The sequence below is a fragment of the Pan paniscus genome, chromosome 1 (assembly GCF_029289425.2).
Source record: "Pan paniscus chromosome 1, NHGRI_mPanPan1-v2.0_pri, whole genome shotgun sequence".
NCBI lineage: Eukaryota > Metazoa > Chordata > Mammalia > Primates > Hominidae > Pan > Pan paniscus.
In genome coordinates, this window is record NC_073249.2 from 184,860,942 (window position 1) to 184,878,761 (window position 17,820).

At 40.7% G+C, this 17,820-nt stretch overlaps 1 protein-coding gene and 2 pseudogenes across 1 annotated transcript in view; 1 reads left to right on the forward strand and 2 right to left on the reverse strand.

Annotated features, from left to right (window-relative positions):
- The window catches only part of HIVEP3 (HIVEP zinc finger 3), a 530,006-nt gene that overhangs the window by 84,469 nt on the left and 427,717 nt on the right, over window positions 1–17,820 (forward strand). The window lies entirely within an intron of this gene.
- LOC134730787 (syncytin-1-like) lies at window positions 1,120–6,418 on the reverse strand (annotated as a pseudogene).
- Window positions 6,598–7,689, reverse strand: LOC134728905 (uncharacterized; annotated as a pseudogene).

Sequence of the window (17,820 nt, forward strand, 5' to 3'; positions counted from 1 at the left end):
GAATATGTTGACTTAGGGGTTAAATTGGTAAAATAAATTTAACTCTCTGTTGCAAAATCCAAATTGGATATAGAAGACAGATGAGCTAGAGAGAATGTATCTTCAGGGAAGATAGCCCTGAAGGAGAGCTGCTGCTTTATGGAAGGGCAAGTGAAATGCAGTTGAAAGCTGCCTTCAGAACCTTCCAGTCCAGTTTCTGCCACCTCCATTGTCAGGGAATGTCTAGTTGTTCACATAATTTATTTCTAACTACATGTTTTGGTTACTTACTATTTAAATATATTGTATGCACACTGATATGGTTTGGCTGTGTCCCCACCTAAATCTCATCTTGAATTGTACTCCCCACAATCCCCACATGTTGTGGGAGGGACCAAGTGGGAGGTAATTGAATCATGGGGGCAGTTTCCCCCATGCTTTTCTCATGGTAGTGAGTGAGTTCTCATGAGATCTGATGGTTTTATAAGTATCTGGTATTTCCCCTACTGGCACTCATTCTGTCCCCTGCTGCTCTGTGAAGAGGTGCCTTCCACCATGATTGTATGTTTCCTGAGGCCTCCCCAGCCACGTGGAACTGCGAGTCAATTGAAACTCTTTTCTTGATAAATTACCCAGTCTCAGACATTTCTTCATAGCAGCATGAGAACAGACTAATACACACACCAAGTGCACATATAGTAAGTTTACAGTTTGTAGAATTTACATAAAATGAACACTGTTCTCTCATCTCCCCCCAGACAAGAAGAGATCACTCCCAATTTCAGCACACCAGAAATCTTATTTGTGCCCTCTCTCAGTCATTATCTGCCACCCATCAAACATAAACACTATTTAGGCTTATATTGCCATACTCTAATTTTGTCTCGTTTTAATCTTTATATAAATGGGATCATACAGTGTGCTATCTTTTTGGCCTTTTCCCCTAAACATTATGTTATGAACTCTATCACCATGAGTTGCATAGATGCAACTCCATCATAGCTAGAAGTGTAAGCTTGTTTTCCATGTTTTAAATAATTCTTAGAAGGGCATTTCAAATGCCCCCTTCTTCTTTCAGTATTTAATTGCTTTTATGGTCAAAGACTTTAATATGTCTCACCATACTCTCTTAAGTGGCAATACAGAAGCAAAGCTATGTGTTAGAAACGTGGGGATTTCCAGCACAGTCAGGAGCAGAAACTAGGGGATTGCATTCTAATTAGTTTTCTTCCTTAAAGTTCAAATGTGGTTACAATGGTGACTGACTAGCTCAATATGCCTTCAGTTTCTGGCCAGATATATTACATGTTTAAACAAGAACATATCTCCCTGTTAACAAAGTATCATTTTTACTTATATGGACCAATAAGACCATTTTCTGTAACAGCAACTCAAAGAATTTCAGATGCAAAGTTTTATTTTTTAAATCAATAGTCTTTAAGTTTTTAGGGCAGTATGAGGTTTACAAAATATTGATCTGAAAGTACAGAGAGAGTTCCCACATATCTCTTTGCCCTCTTCACATAGTGTCCCCTATTATTTACATGTTATATTAATGGAGTACAAAATACAAAGTTTTAAAACAGAGTCAGAAGTAAATGCTTCCCAGGTGGCAGTAGCTCACAGCATAGTCATTTTTCCTGTGAGAATAGAGGGGAAGGCATGGATGGGATAGAGCATTCTACTCAGAAGCACAAATGCAATTATTATGGATCCATGCCAATACAAAGCTTTGATTAGAAACAAGCATCAGAATCTTTTTTTTTTTTTTTTTTTTTTTGAGACGGAGTCTCGCTCTGTCGCCCAGGCTGGAGTGCAGTGGCGCGATCTCGGCTCACTGCAAGCTCCGCCTCCTGGGTTCACGCCATTCTCCTGCCTCAGCCTCCCGAGTAGCTGGGACTACAGGCGCCCGCTACCACGCCCGGCTAATTTTTTGTATTTTTAGTAGAGACGGGGTTTCACCGTGTTAGCCAGGATGGTCTCGATCTCCTGACCTCGTGATCCGCCCGCCTCGGCCTCCCAAAGTGCTGGGATTACAGGCGTGAGCCACCGCGCCCGGCCGCATCAGAATCTTAAAACACCTCTTAAGTTAATCACCAATGTGTTACTCCTGGTTATACAAAGCCCAAGGTGCAAAGTGTTCCCAGGGAAGAAAGTTTCTGTTGGAAATACTCTTGGGGCTGGTGGGGGAGGAGAGCATGGTACCACGTTTTTTTTGTTTTGTTTTGTTTTGTTTTGCAGTTGCAAGATTTAATAGAGTGAAAATAGAACTCCCATACAAAGGGAGGGGACCCAAAGAGGGTAGCCATTGCCGGCTGGAATGCCTGGGTTTATATCCTGATCATTGTCCCTTCCATTATGCTCTCAGACGATAGATGACTAGCTATTTCTTTACCTCCTGTTTTTGCCTAATTAGCATTTTAGTGAGCTCTCTTTACTACCTGATTGGTCGGGTGTGAGCTAAGTTGCAAGCCCCGTGTTTAAAGGTGGATGCGGTCACCTTCCTAGCTAGGCTTAGGGATTCTTAGTCGGCCTAGGAAATCCGGGTAGTCCTGTCTCTCAGTACCCTCTCTCAACAGGAAAACCCTGTTGAGAGGTTGGCCGATGACCGCTCTAACTGCTTCCTGCTGAATTGGGGCATAGTAGGGGTCATGCAGCTGAGATTTCCTCAGGAGGGGTGCCTTCAATGTCATCAACATCAGAGCATGGGCTAGCAGGCTGGTCCAGGGATCCACGGTAGATTTTAGTTATGGACTGCCTCTGGGGCTCCATTTGAAGAATGATTTGTAGCTTCACAGCTTCGATTCTGGAAGAGACAAGCTTAACAAGGAGGTTAAAGATACAGGGTCCAAAGAGGAGTAACAATATTATAACTGCTAGAGGTCCTAAGAAGGGGAGAATCCAGGGCATCCATTGGCTGAGGAGGCCCCAGGGTCCAGTGTTTTGAAGCTCCTCTGCTCTATGTTGTATGCAATCTCGAATTTCTTTAACTTTCTCGGTGATGATTCTGGATTGATTAACATAATAACAGCATTCTTCCCCTAAAAATAAACAGGTTCCCCCTCTTTTGGCGATTAGCCTAAAGTCTAAAGCTCTTCGATTTTGAAGGACTACTGTTGCTAGGGAGTTAAGTTGGTCTTGCAAGGTGACCAGGAAGTCAGTGACCCATTCCATGTCACCATTTAGTTCTTGAAATAGTTTGTAGAACTGAGTAGGGGTTGTGATACCGCCAATGCGAGTACCTAGTCTGCCTAGCACTCCTGCTCCGATAACAAAAGGAAGAATGGGTACTCTTTTGTTTCAGGGCTTAGGTACAACATAATTGTATAAATCTTGCTCAGTGTAGATGGTCATAGGGGGCACTAAGAATGAGAGGAAGCACATAGATTCTGAAGAGCCATTCAAACAACGATAGGCTGAGGTCACAGACAAAAAATATTCCTGTGGGTAGACAGACTATTTGTGTGGGAGGAGTTACCCACCTGATGCATTAGGAGTTAGTTGTGTCTATAGTATTGCTAAATTTTACACAGGTGAGGTTTGAGGTATGGGTTATTTCCAGATTGGAAACAAGAGGTCCTACTAAAACGGAAGTGGTGTTTATTTCTGGGCTGAAGTTTTTCCATTGTTCAGGTACAGGGATTGAAATGTATGGCCTGAAGTGCAGGGGGTTATTTTTTTGGCACACTTTACAGGCCCTGACTATCTGCTTGATAGTTTTGAAAAGGCCTGGTCCAGTAAATAATGATTTGGCCATCTGATGGGTGCTATCAATGCCTAAGGGAAAGGTTTGGTGAAGGGTTTTAAGTAATTTCCACTGGTTAGCTGCTGGCGAAAGTATTTTTCCTTCTTTGGTGGTTAGCCATTCTGAGGGGAGGAAACTATGTCCTCGTGAGGTTCTCCATTCCATTTCTTCTTCTGAGTACTGGGACTTGGTTTCCTGGAGGGGATTACCCCATACTAGGGGTCCTTCTATAAGCATTTCTAATGGAGGGTCCTGCCTTGCGGCTCTTTTGGCTTCAATATCCGCTTGGCGGTTCCTTTCTATTTCCCTTTCCTTTTCTTTCTGATGACTCTGGCAGTGTAAGACTGCCACCTCTTTAGGTTTCTGTACAGCTGACAATAATCTCCTAATGGCTTCCTGATGTTTGATAGGTGTTCCCTCGGAAGTTAGGAATTCCCTTTCTCTCCATATTGCTGTGTGGGCATGGAGGACTAGGTGAGCATACTTACAGTCTGTATATATATTTACCCTTTTTCCTTCTCCTAATTCTAGTGCCCGAGTGAGGGCTATTAGTTCTGCCAGCTGAGCACTAGTTCCTGGAGTGAGGAGATTACTTTCAAGTATTCCATTATCACTGACCACTGCATACCCTGCTTTTCGAAGTCCTTTTTCTACGAAGGAACTTCCATCAGTATACAAGTTGAGGTTGGGATCAGTCAAGGAGACCTCTAAAAAGTCCCCTCAATCAGCATAGGTTTGAGCAATTACTTGTGGACAGTTATGTTCTTTCCTTTCTTCATTGTCTGGAAGAAATGTGGCTGGGTTAAGAGTTGCACAAGTGCGCAGTCACGGCACTGGCCTTTCAAGTAATAGAGCCTGATATTTAAGCAAACAGTTGTCTGACAGCCACAAGTCTTCTTTAGCAGTGAGTATGCCATTCACATCATGAGATGTCCACACAGTAAGATCTCTTCCCTGTATTATTTTAACTGCTTCAGATACTAAGACTGCTACTGCCATCACTACCCATAAACAATGAGGCCAACCCTTTGCCACTACATCAATTTCCTTACTCAGGTATGCCCTGGGTTGCAAGCTCATCCCTCGGACCGTGTAAGGACTCCTAGAGCTATTTCTGTTTTTCCTGTGACATATAAAGAAAAGTCTTGCCCCATTAGCAAGCTTAACACTGGGGCTTGGGTTAGGGCCTTCTTTAGGGCCTAGAAAGCCGCTTCTGCTTCAAGTGTTCATCTTACTAAATGGGTATTGGCTTTCTGAGTTTCCTTAATTAGTGTATGTAATGGCCTGGCTATTTTGCCATACCTGGGAATCCATATTCGGCAGAAGCCTGTTATGCCAAGGAATGCTCTTAGTTGCTTTAGGGTTTTGGGATGAGGATAAGCCAGTATGGGCTGGATACAGTCCTCACTGAGGGCCCTGGTGTCTTTGGATAATTTTAGCCCGAAGTATTTAACCTGTTGTGAGCAGAGCTGAGCCTTTGGTTTGGAAACCTTGTAGCCACAGGTGGCGAGGAAATTAAAGAGCGCTTGGGTGGCTTGATGGCACAAGGTTTCTGAACGGGTGGCTAGAAGTAAATCATCCACATACCGAAGGACAAGAGTGTCCAGGTATGAGAACTGGCTCAAGTCTTGGGCTAATTCCTGGCCAAATAGATGGGGGCTATCCCTGAACCCTTGGGGTAAAACAGTCCAGGTGAGTTGAGATGTTGGGTTTGAAGGATCTTCAAAGGCAAACAAGAAGTACAGGGATGCAGAAAAAGGCATCCTTAAGGTCCAGGACTGTAAACCACTCTGTTTCCTCTGGTATTTGGGAAAGCACAGTATAAGGGTTAGGTACAGCTGGGTACAGAGGAACAACGGCCTCATTGATAATCCTGAGATCTTGTACTAGCCTCCACTGTCCGTTGGGTTTCTGTACTCCTAAAATTGGAGTATTGCAGGGGCTATTGCATGGTTTTACTAGGCCTTGGGCTTTTAGGTCCTTAACAATCTTTTGAGTCCTTGTTGGGCCTCGGGTCTAAGAGGGTACTGCCTTTGGTAGGGAAAGGAGGCAGAATCCTTTAGTTTAACTTGAACAGGACGGGCATTCTTTGCTTGTCCATATTGTCCTTCTATTGCCCAGACTTCAGGATTAATTCCTTCCTCAAGCAGGGGACAGCAAATGGGTGTTCCTTTTCCTATGTTCAGGTGTATAATGGCCCCTGCTTTTGCTAGAATGTCTCTCCCTAACAAGGGAGTGGGGCTTTCAGGCATAATTAGAAAAGCATGTGAAAAGAGTAAAGTTCCCCAGTCACAACTTAGTGGCTGAGAGAAGTATGTAGTGACTGGCTGTCCTAGGACCCCCTCGGATAGTGACAGATCTGGAGGACAGTTGTCTGGGACAGGAAAGTAAGACTGAGAAGGCTGCGCCAGTGTCCAGGAGACAGTTAACTTCCTGGCTCTCAATGGTCATACATACCCGGGGCTCTGAGGGTGATGGCATGGGCTGGCACTTGCCCCGGGCACCCTCAGTCCTGCTGCTGGATCATCAGGTTAGTGGCTTCTGACTCAGAGGACCTTCGTCCCCTGGGGCAGTAGGCCTTCCAGTGATTCCCTTGACATAAGGGGCATGGACGAGGGGCGGCTTATTTCTACTTGGACAATCTTTTCTAAAGCGTCCTTGTAGACCGCACTGGAAGCAAGCCCTATTAGGCATTCAATTTGCCCAGCTTTTCCCGTTTCCAGAGCCTCCAAAGTCCACTTGCCTGAGGGCCATGACTAAAGCGGTGGCCTTTTTTAAATCCCGTTTGTCCCGTTCCGCCTGCTTCTCCTGACCTCTATTGTAAAAATCTGAGGTTGCCAAGTTCAGTAGGGTTTCTAAGTTTTGCTCTGGGCCTAAGGCAGACTTTTGAAGTTTTTTTCTAGTGTCTGCAGCTGACTGAGTGATAAACTTATCCTTTAAGATTAGTTGGCCTTCAGTAGAGTCAGGTGACAGAGAGCTATGCTTCCTCAATGCCTCCCTTAGTCTCTCCAGAAAGGCGGTAGGATTTTCTTCCTTTCCATGTATTATAGTGGACATCATTGAATAATTCATGGGCTTCTTCCTAGTTTTCTTTAGTCCTTCTAGCATGCAAGTTAGCAAATGTCTGCGGCACCAATCTCCATGTTCTGATTCTGTGTCCCAGTGAGGGTCTACACTGGGAACTGCCCGCTGGCCTGAGGGGAATCGTTCTCTTTGCTCTGTTGTCATCCTATCATTGACCTGACTGAGATACCAGAGATCACCAAACTCTCGGCCTGCAGTTATGGCGGCACTTCTCTCATTTGAGGTTAGTGTCTGATTTAGCAGTAACATTATATCTCTCCATGTCAGATCAAAGGATTGTCCTAACCCTTGTAAAACATCAGTATAGCCATCAAGGTTATCTGAGAATTTACCTAGGTCTATTTTAATTTGCTTTAAGTCTGAGAGAGAAAAAGGTACATGCACTCTGCTGGGCCAAATTCTCCTCCTCCCACAGCTTGGAGGGGGCATAATTGGAGACTATTGGCACTCTTTGGTTCATTGTTTACCCCTTTGTCTATCTCCTTTTGGACGTTTGGGTTGAAGGCGGGGTCCTTATTAGTTGGGGAAGGAGTCAGGGGGATGCCGAGGTAGGGAGGTAGACTCTGAAGGCTTCCTGTAGGGCATAAATCACACTTTTTACATAATTGTGAGTTGTCTCTTAATGAAAAGAAAGTTTGTACATATAGCACTTCACTCCATTTACCTTCTTTTCTACAAAAGAGGTCTAGCTGTAAGATGGGGTTATAATTTATACTTCTCTCAGGAGGTCAGGTTTCTCCCCCTTGAAGAGGATATTGTGGCCAGGCAGTACTGCAGAGGAATATAAATCGTTTCTTTCTTAGCGTCTGAGGGTCAAATTGGCCCCAGTTCTCCAGAATATATCTTCAGGGTGTTTTTGCCTTGTGGGGAACGTTTCCCATCTGAAAAAAGAACATAGGGATGCCAGCACCCCTAGTCATTTTCCGATGAGCATTAGTCCTAGAGCGTCCTCTATGGTCCTAATGCTTTTTCCTTTCCAGGGTGCATCACCACCCATGGACCTCTGCTTATCAGATTAGTGATGCTCACTGATGTAGCAGTCCTGCATCCCTTTTCCTGCCTTTCTTGACCACAAAGAAAGGGGTCCGGGCTGCTGGATTCCAGTGGTCCTTTACCAGTGTGTCCAACGTTGCGTTTGTGCTCAGGGGTGAGTCCTAGAGCTGGGCTGGGTTCCTGAGTATTTCATAGCAACCCAGCTGCCCCGTCAAGATGCATTCCCATAAACAACAGTTCTTATGCAAATTCGTTTCAGAGAGAGTGTAGGTAACATGGTACCATGTTCTAAGCAAAAAGCCGTCTCTTCCCTAGGTGATCCTTAATGGCTCTGGAGAGGATAGCCTTGGTTAAAACTTTGTTACATTAATAAAAGGAGCCAATATTAAAAGATATTCCCAAATGTCTTGTTTTCCTTGTTAAAATTTTTTTTAATTGTGACAAAATACACATAACAAAATTTACCATTTTAACCATTGTTAAGCATACAGTTCAGCGGCATTTAACACCTTCATATTGTGCAACCTGGTATTATCCTTCTCCAGAACATTTTATATCTTACAAAATTAAAACTGGACTTATCAAACAATAACTCCTACTTCCTCTCACCCCCTGCCCAGTCCCTGGCAACCATCATTCCACTTTCTGTCTCTATGAATTTTATTACTCTAAGTACCTCATATAAGTGGAATCATACAGTATTTGTTATTTTGTGACTGACTTATTTAACTCAGCACACTGTCTTTAAGGTTCATCTGTGTAGTAGCATGTGTCAGAATTTCCTTCCTTTTTAAGGCTGAATAATATTCCATTGTATGGATATACCACATTTTATTTATCCATTCATCTGCTGATGGATATCAGGTTGCTTCAATTATTGTTTCTGTTTTGTAACTAGAAAGTTACTCTTTAGCCAGATATTTTACATATTATCAAAAAGCTATGGCTTCCTTGAATTCTTCAGAATAAACATAAAATTTCCTGCCAATAACTTTCAGATGCCATAACCGTACTAGTTTATGTTCTGGTAATAACTCTAGACACTGAGAATTTTAGGTTTCAAAAATAAATCAGAACTAGATTCCATTCTCAAAGAAGTATGGTCTAGCTGGCAAAATAAATTAGGCACACAGATAATGTTAATAGTTTGTCTGTGTGTAGAGAAGATGGAGAAGGGGGCCTCAGAAAGTGAAGTGGGAATATTTGGCTGGGCAGACTAAAGAGATCATTGAATTCAGGCTCAGGAATTTGGACTCAAGGTAGGTAGTGGGAAGCCACTGAATATTTCAGATTGTTTTGATTTTTATAGATTACTTTGTTTCTTTTCTATTTAATTTTTTAAAATTATGCAAAACATTTACATGATTTTGAACTTAAAACTATAAAATATGATACATTCAAAGAGATCCAGCTTCCACCTAAATCCTCTTCCCATTGTTCTTTCCTTTCTCCTATAGGTAACCCATTTTATTAATTTTTGGTTTATCTTTCCATTTCTTCTTTTTGAGAATATAAGCAAATATGTGGCTGGGCGTGGTGGCTCATGCCTGTAATCCCAGCACTTTGGGAGGCCGAGGCAGGCGGATCACGAGGTCAGGAGATCGAGACCATCCTGGCTAACATGGTGAAACCTGTCTCTACTAAAAAATAAAAAAAATAAAAAATTAGCTGGGCGTGATGGCGGGCGCCTGTAGTCCCAGCTACTTGGGAGGCTGAGGCAGGAGAATGGTGTGAACCCGGGAGGCCGAGCTTGCAGTGAGCCAAGTTCATGCCACTGCACTCCAGCCTGGGCAACAGAGCGAAACTCCGTCTCAAAAAAAGAAAAAAAAAAGAAAATATAAACAAATATGTATATATCTTCCTGTTTATATTAAAAAGTAGCATATTATGTTCATTCTTCTGAATTTTGTATTTTCACTTACATTCCTTCATATCAATATATAGAGATTTTCCTCACTCCTTTCTGTGTCTGAGAATTATTCGTATAATTCTCAGTTTTATGAATGCAACTAGTCCCTAATTCATGGACATTTGGGGGTTGTTTTCATTTATTTACTATTACAAATTGTGTTTTGATAAATAGCTTTGTGCATGTATCATTTTACATATTGCTAGTGTGTCTTTGGGATAGATTCCTAGCTTAAAGGATCAAGGCTTAGGTAATTTGGCCATACATTGCAAAAAAGTTCCATAGGGGTTATACCACTCTGCATTCTTGCTAACAATGCATGCAAGTCTCTGATTCTTCACAGTCATGCCAGTAGGGTATGTCATCAAACTTTTGGATTCTTGCATATCTGACAAGGGGAAATGATGTGTTAGTGTAATTCTAATTTGCATCCATAGAAACTACTGATATTTTAGGGATAAATCAGTAGGCCTTAACAACTTTAAATGTGGAGGCCAGTGAGAATGAGAAGAGTAAAAGGATGAAAAGATCAAGGAGAGCAAATATAGGTGACAAGTTATCATTTGAGTTGCTGATGGGACACCCATATGGATGTGTTAATTGTGCCTTTGGATCTAAGAAAGACATCATACATCCACATAAAGATGGTGGTTGAAGTTGTGAGACTGCATGAGACTGCCAAAGCTGGAAATGTAGATAAGAAGAAGGGCAAGAAAATATATTTCTAATACAGCCACAGTTGGATAAACTAAATCATCTTCTTTCTCCATGTCCTTCCTCCCTTTTTCTATTATTTTTGAGGTTTTAATTTTTATTATTAATATTATTTTCAGACTTAGAGGTGACAGATCTCCTGTGTCCTCTACTGAAATACTTGAGAAAAGAATGGCAAAGGAAATTGGCAGATTACACTTGCCACTGAAAGTGTGATCCAGCGATCCAGTAGCAGGGAGATACCTGTGAGCTTGTTAGAAGTGCAGAAGTTCAGGCCCCAGCCCTGATCTATGGCTTAGAAATGGTGTTTTCTCAAGATGTGTGGGCAATTCATGGCTTCTTCATGCCCTTTTGATCAGCTGGACTTTGCTGGACAAAATAAAAAGTTGTCTGGTTGTGCCTTAAATTTATAATTCCAGATCATAACCGGGTGCTCTGTATTTTCTACTGTGTTTCTCTAGTGGGCCTGCTTTCACAATCCCAAGGTTATTACTTCACACTTTTTCCCCTTCTGCAAATTTCACTTACCCTCCCTGCTTATTCTCAAACCATGTCCTTCCCTATTTTATGTAGAAAATTGAAGCCATCAGATGGGAATTCCCTCATATTTCCACCACCAAATTTATCACCATGCTGGCATTTACACCCCCTTTCCTTCTTCTCTGTAGTGTGATGGAAGAAGTGTCTGTCCCTCCTTAGATCATAGACCACTCTTCCTATGTGTGCCTGGATTCTATTCCCTTTCTCTAGGATCGGCTCCTTGGCCATCGTCTTCCAGTGCCATCAATGGCTCCCGCTTTTCTGGATCATTCCCATTAGTAGACAAACCTGACGACATGAACTGTCTTTTTAAAAACCACCTCTTCCTTGACTGCTTGCCCTACTCTACCCACTGCCCCATTCCTTTGCTTCCCTTCACAGTAAAACTTCTTGAAAGGGTTGCCTTCCTGCTGTCTGCCTTCCATCCACTTTTCAGCATGTTTCGGCCTGGCCTCTAACTCACCACACCGTGGAAACTGTTCTTGTCAAGGTTGTCAGTGACCTCAGTGATGTCAAATCCAATAGATACTTTCAGCAAAATTTGACACATTTGACCATTTTGAAAAGTTCCCTCTTGTGGTTTTTGGGACACCATACTCTGCTGGTTTTCCTCTTCTACCTGACCTTTTAGTGTTGATGTTTTCTCTCTTTCTCTCTGTCTGTCTCTCTCCCCCGCTCCCTCCCTCCTTCCCTTTCCGCCTGTCCTCCCCCTCTCTCTCCTCTGTCTTTACCAGCTTCTCTCTTTATCCTCTCTCTTCATGCTCTCCTGTTATACTTGTGCCCTCTCACTTCCCCCACCTTCTCAAATCTTCTCTCCTTTCATTCTCAATTTTTTTCTTTAGAGGCAACATTCATTTTATAGCTCCCCATAACTTTCCCATTCCCTGTTGCCTTATACACAACGTGTTTCTTGCATTTACATTGACTACCTGGCCTCTGTGGTCATTTGTGTTTGGGATCACTCTCCTAAGCCACATATTGTAGATATTTATGTAAACATTTTTGTCTCTTTCTTGATAGTATGTTCTCTAAGAGTTCATTTCACCTCCAACAGTGCCTAGCACAGTGCCTTGAGAATAACAGAAATAAAATTTATTGCATAAAATAAATAAGCAAATACATATATACATGCAAATATTCTTGAAAATCTGAAATTCAAACATTTTCACTTTAAAGAGGGTGCATAAGAAAAATGCCTGGCACAGTGTTGGGCACCTAGTGGGCATTTGGGGTTTTTGGTTAACTAATTGAATGTTAGCAATCTGTAGATTTCTGATATGACAGATAACTTAGTGACTCACTCACCATTTAGGAATATTCTGAAGTACCTATATTTTTTAAAATTCAGCTCAATTGTATATTTCATTAGAAGTAGAAATATGAGGCAGAGAATGTCAGGGTATCAGAAAAATATGATTGAATATTTAGTGACTTCTGAGATAAATGCTGTTAAGAATAAAACAAAGTATTTTACATTAATGTGAGGTATCTTTTAGGTATCATTCAAAAATCATTTTGTAATTAATATTGCTAAATGAAAATACTAATAGCCTAAGGCTAGGTGCCTCAGACTAAAGTAAAATAATCAATAATGTGATCAAATTATCAATAATGAAAATATATTAATAATGAGAATTGAAAAACGGGAAATAAAAAATAAAGAAAAAGAAAAAAGAAAAATGGGAAATAAAAACAATGATTTGGAGATGGAAGACATATATTTAGCTTAATAACCTTAATAACTCAGGCAAGTACTGAGTCTTGGTTTTCTTAGGTCTGAAACAACAAGATTGGATTTAGTTATCTCTAAGTTCTTTTCCAGCTATAAAATCTTTGTATTTATGTAATAAATAAAGGGCTGCTAGTTCTATGATCCTGATGTTTACTTTTTCAATGCATGTTTGATTCTGTTCAGAGAAAATACCTGGTAAGCCCTAATGGAAACCATCTGTTAGAAAAAGAAGGAGACAGAATCGTGGAGCTCTGTTGACTTCCCTCGTCTTACCAGCAAAGAGAAGAGGTGTAGTAATTCTTAAAAAGGAAGAAAGAAGAGAGATCAAAGTGGGAGAAGGAAAAATAAAAAGAAAAAGGACTAAGCACTTTCCTCTTTCCTCTGAGAGACTGCGGTGGCTCTCCCACCTTTCCAGAGACTCGTCAGCACCTGCCTGGTGGACAGCACCACATCTTTAAATTCTAAGGTTCTAACCCCTTTATTCCCAAATTCTGGAGTTCACTAACAAAGTGGTTTTCATTCTTTAAAAAATGAAATGAAACCAAAGAGGGACACACAGAGGGCTTCCAAAATAAAATGCTAGATCTTAAATTGGGTGCTTGGTTTATGAATTATTTTGTATTGATCAACTTTCCATTATAAAATAAATGAATTAAAAATATATATCACAATAAAACAAAAAGAAGAGCCATTCTCATTTAAAGAGAGGCCTTATCTCCAGAGAAATAATTAGAGGCTATCATCTATCAATCCTAAAGGGTTTTAGTAAAAACCGTTACTGCTGCCTCCGAGGTATAAGGTAAGCTGAGGTAAGCAAGCAGGGTAGTGGCAAAGATCATGTGTGAGAACAAGAATTTGAAGAGGAAGATAGAAGGGATCTAGATATTCGATGAAGTCCAGAAAGGCTGGCTTTGATATGAACAGCAGCATTTCAATCAGCCTCATGAGAAGCTCCACAATGCAGAAGTCAAAGAATGTGATCTTGCCTTTGAGCAGAGTCTGATGAAAATTCCTAGAGTAGGACTCAGATTCCCCCATAGTTTTGTATTTAGGTTATGAGAATGAGACTAAGAACCAGATTGTCACTAACAGAAAGCAAAATCTCAGCATAATTTTCATTGTGTGGAGTTCAGAAATGCATTTGAACTGCAGGCTTCATCATTTGTATCTCTGACCATTTGCTTTTATGCCTGGAGGAAGGTCCAGGCAGCCACTAACTGCTCAAATCCTTCCATTCTGGACTTGCTCTTCCTCTGTCAGTTCTCATCCTTACTTTCTTTTTGAGTGTTCTAGATGGCATTAATCAACATTCATCAGTGGTTTGGTTACACTGAATTATCTTAGTTCCCTTCCCCCATTACTTCATTTTCCCCTGACCTTCCTCCTTCTCCTGGACTCATTAACACTCATTGCTGGCATTCAGTAGATGTTGATTAAGCACTTACTATGTGTTAGTTACTGTTCCAGGTGCTGGGGACAAATGGGTGAACCACATATACATGGCTTCTGCATTGATGCACGGTATGGTATGGTGGGGAAGGAGAAGGTAGATGTTAAACAGCCTTCTACAGAGGTTAATACATATTTTGGTCCATGCCATATAGGGGAGATGTGGTGCTATGAGAGACAATATCAGGGGTGACCTACTCAAAATAGAGTGGTCAGGAAACTCAGCTCTGAGGAGGTGGCATTTAAATTGCGTCCTGAGTAATGAGAGGGAATCAGGCAAGTGAAAGAGAGGAAAGCGTGTTCCATGCAGAAAGTAAAGTATGTGCAAAGGCCAGGAGAAGAAGACTGTGGCACTGGAAGACCTTAAAGAAAGCTGGTGACACACCCCAGACACATACAGTGGTGTTAACAGATAAAAACAATGGTTGATTTGTCCACATATAGAATACTTTGTGCAGATCTGGGCACACTACTCTTAAGGTGCTGGCATGAACAAGTGCTCATGATTGGTTGTTCAGTCTTGAATGTATGGCATGACTCTACATATACAATGCACCAGTTAGGATTCTCAGTTGCAAGTGCTAGAATGTCCAATCAGAACTTTCTTAAGCAAAATAGATATTATTAGTTGACATATCTGAAAAGTCCATGACCAGGGATACCCTCAGGCCTGGCTGTACCAATGGTTCAAATGTTTTAGACTGGCATTGTCCACTAGAGAGAAAATATGAGCCATATGCATCATCACTTCAACATGTGATCAAAATAAAAATTATTGGTGAGATATTTTACATTCCTTTTTCCTTCTGAGTCTTTGAGATGCAGTGTGCCTTTTGTACTTACATCACATTTCTGTACTGGTCACATTTCAAGTGTTCAATAGCTACATATGGCTAGTGGCTACCATTTTGGATAGTGCAGGTCAAGGCCTTCGATCCTCTCAGTTTCAATTTGATAATTACCTAGATTGTCTTCCTAGAAGTCTGAGCAAAAGTTTCTTTGTGTCTCACTGGCTCTAAAAGAGTCCTGTGACCACCTTGAACCAACATCATGACCAGGAAGAAAGTGTTGTGCCCAGCAGTTTAGAACCAAATCGCATGCTGTACCCCAGGACTGCAGGAGAGGGGTAGGCTCCATGTGAACTCTGTGTATAGAATATATATTTATTATTTTTGGCCACCCAGTATCCATTTATCTGACTTTGGATAATAATGTTGGGGGATCAGTTCTCCCCACATAAAGAGGACTGGAAAGAAGACTGTTAATGGAGGTTATCTCTGGAAAGAATGATTCCAGGTATTATAAATGGTACCACTTTTATTTTCTGTTTTATAAATTTCAGTTTTTAGTTTATTGCTACTAGCATGCACTGTTTTATTTTTATTTATGATTTTAATGAAGAATATAAACATAGCTTTCTTTGTTGTAAAAAGGTTAGGACCAAATAGGGAGAATGATCCAATACTGGGGTGACCAAATGGTTTTCCTAGGACAGCCCTGGCTTATACCAGTGATTATAGTGTAATTATTAATAGAAATCCCTTTACCTCCAGTGTGTCCCATCATAAGAGCATATGGTCATCCAGTATAATAATACTTTAAAACCATCATGGGTACTGATATGGTTAATTCAGACTCCACAAATACCTTGAGATAACAGAATGATTTGATAGATATACCTTGAACCCCAATAAAAGACAGAGTAGTCACACTTTGTATTTGTGCATCATCAGGAAATGAGGCATTCCAAGAGTTAATTTTTCTAACTGAAGCTTGCCCTCTAAGCATCAAAATGTTTTAACATTTAACTACTTTTGATGGAAATATTACTCTGTGATATTTTATATTTTCCCACCTTCTTAAGTGGAGTAGACCAAACATAATGGAACTACTTCTTGTTGACATAAGTTATTGCAGAGCTTTCCACCTGGTGGACAAAAGCTCAGTGGTGTGTTGTGAATGGATTACAGGTGTGTGGAAATATGATCCCTCCATCTCCACCTCTCAGGGAAGCCAGGCCGGGCTTGAGGGGTGACAGAAGCCCCTGGATCAGTTGCCTCTTGCTGAGTCATCTGAATAGATTCATTTTCTGTGTGCATCTTGACTTGCACATGAGTCATCTGAATAGATTGATTTTCTGTGTGCATCTTGACTTGCAATAGGTTGGGAAGCATTAGTTACTGCTTTGTATTATAGTTCAGAGATTCTGGCAGGTGACCCTCCATCTTGGGGTTACAGAGGGTGATTTACATTTACCCTTGAACTGAATTTCCCTGAATTGACTACTTCTCCTTGCTCTTTGTAGCACTCTTCCTTTTTACTTGCAGGCAATTGCCATTGCTTGTTACTGTCTTTCCTATGTAGTCTGCTATCTTATTTTACACAGGTTTGTTTAGGTTAGGTGAAATATACTTGAGTATAGCTCGACTCCCCTAACTGAAGATTTAGTGGTAGCTGTTCACATTGTTGTCTTTGAAACTCATTGCTGTGCTGTTGCTATGCTCCAGGTATCTAAGATGATCTTAGAATATCACGTTATGTTTCCTCATTAGAGATGGTAGAAATCTTATAGAGGGCTCTTTATTCTTAGAGTTAGTTGTAGTTTATTTTATATATATTATATATATAAAAAATATATAATATATAATATAAATATATATATAATTTCAAGAAGACTAAATTGCTAGATAATACAGGATTACAGGAAAGAAAAGAATATTTTACACAAACACACATATTTACATACATATATATGTATACAGAGAGAGAGTGAGAGAGACATTTAAAAAACATGGAGGACAGTTATGCCCTCTTTGCAAACCAATCTCAGAAAGGTCAGTTGTCATGTTCACTCAACAAATAGTCCCTTGTTGCCATTCTGAAACTGAATGCCCTTGTGGCTGGACAACTGGACTCAGCTAATAAGGCATTTCTGATGCTTTTGTGTTCTTATGCAAGGATGGATCTTTTCCAGCATTGTAAATGACAGCAGGAAATACTCAATGGGCCACAGGAAATAATTAACATCATCTGGGATAGTCTGACTCAGAAGTTAAAAGTAAGGATTTTAAAATCTGACCTGGGAATTAATTCTAGTTCTAACATATGTTAATTCTGTGGATTAGACGAGTTTCTTAGTCCCTCTGAGTCCCACTTCTCTCACTGAGTTGTTGTGAAGGTGAAATGAGAACATGTTTGCTATTAGCTAAGCATAGTCTTTGGCTAGTAGTGAGTGGTCACTAAATTGTAGTTGTTTCAGTATCATTTTTAATAATAATAATATATGGAGTAGTTAATGATTAATGACAAGACTTACCTTTGGGGAAACTAGAATAAATAATAAAACATAAGTATAATGTTTTTGTCATTAGCCTAATTTTGAGTAATTAGTTGCCTGTCATATTTCTCACTAAATGGTGACATGTATGAACAATTCTGAAATTAAGTGGACTAGAAAGCCTCTAGAGTTATTTTATTCTTCACCATCCATGGTGTTTACTATGTGGCATCATATTCTTTGCCAGGCAATTGCAGGCTGGTAGATGCTTTCAGCAAGACAGTTGTCCTGAATTATAACTGACTGATAGTTTATACAGATTCTGCCCTCCACTTTTTGAAAAATTGGTACATTATTTGTACTTTACTTAACTCCTATAGGATTTTCCCCATATATCT